Genomic DNA, 1351 nt, shown 5'->3' with positions numbered 1-1351 from the left:
CATTCGTATCTTTTATACATTTCCTAATTGTACAAGAATTTTGTGTAACTTTCCCATTCTAATGCCTGTATAATATTTGTATCTATAGCAGAATGTTATTATAATTTCCACGTCGTTTGCCAATTGCTCAATTCTACTTTTATCCTGGCAACTAAGTTGAACATAATAGTGTCTGCACCTTGTGCTCACACTATAATTTACGCGTGCACTTCGCAGCTATACTAATGGCACCACCTATTGTCAACTACTTATCGCACTTAATTGTCCTAAAATGTTTATTAATTAGTGTTTAGTAATATCGTGCGATGTCAATGATATCTTTACTGTCATGTATCCGCATATGATAATTACTATCCGCTACATTTGTCATTAACTGTATAGCAGATCTCTCTCAATCACCCTAAAAGTTCATCACAATTATTGTACTATCATTGTACACTATTTGCAGTCAACCGCTATTTTACAATTATATCAGCTTTCATGGTCTGTTACTATCATCATATTTGCATTTCATATCATGGTACTCCGCTATTGCTACACTAACGCACTGCCTATGACATTGAGTGTGCATATATACCTATGTATGTAGCAAGTGTAAACGTTATTATACACGATTACACGTAATGTGCTACTTATCATACTTGTCCGAAAATGTTTATAAATTAAAGTTAATTTCGCGTAATGTTCATGATAATTTGATATTCATGCTATCGTACATGTCCGCATATACCGATTAATATCCGCATCACTAGGCAGTAGGTACTCTGTTGTATTTGTCGTTATCACGATCGTAGGCCTACCATCGGTATTAACCGTTACTTTATAATTACATATACATTTATGTTCGATCATTTGTGTGGAACTTTCGTGGTGATGATAATTACATGCCTTCTATAGTTATGACTTATAATGCAGTTGTTTTAGAATGTTGTACTGGTTTTGTTAATTCAGCATTCGTATCTTTTGTACGTTTCCTGATTGTGTAAGAATCTTGTGTAATCTTCGCATTCTAATGTCTTTATACTATTTGTACATGTGCGGTATAGTATTTGTGTCGGAATGTTATCCTATCTGTAGCAGAATGTTATTATAGAGCAAATGTAAACTTTTTTACGTGCAAACTGCTTATCACACTTATATCCTAAAATGTTATATCCTAAATTATTATCCTAAAATGTTTATTAATTAGTGTTCATTAATATCATGCGATGGTTATGATATTTCTGCTGTCATGTGCCCGCATATAAAAATTACTATCCGGGGGCCTATTCCGCTACATTTGTCATTAACTGTATAGCAAAAATCTCTCAATCACCCCAAAAGTTAATCACAATTGTACCCTATTTGCAGT

The sequence above is a fragment of the Priapulus caudatus genome, unplaced genomic scaffold (genome assembly GCF_000485595.1).
Source record: "Priapulus caudatus unplaced genomic scaffold, Priapulus_caudatus-5.0.1 Scaffold37, whole genome shotgun sequence".
Lineage (NCBI taxonomy): Eukaryota > Metazoa > Priapulida > Priapulimorpha > Priapulimorphida > Priapulidae > Priapulus > Priapulus caudatus.
The sequence above is the reverse complement of the archived record's forward strand: the minus strand, read 5'-3'. Positions refer to the sequence as shown.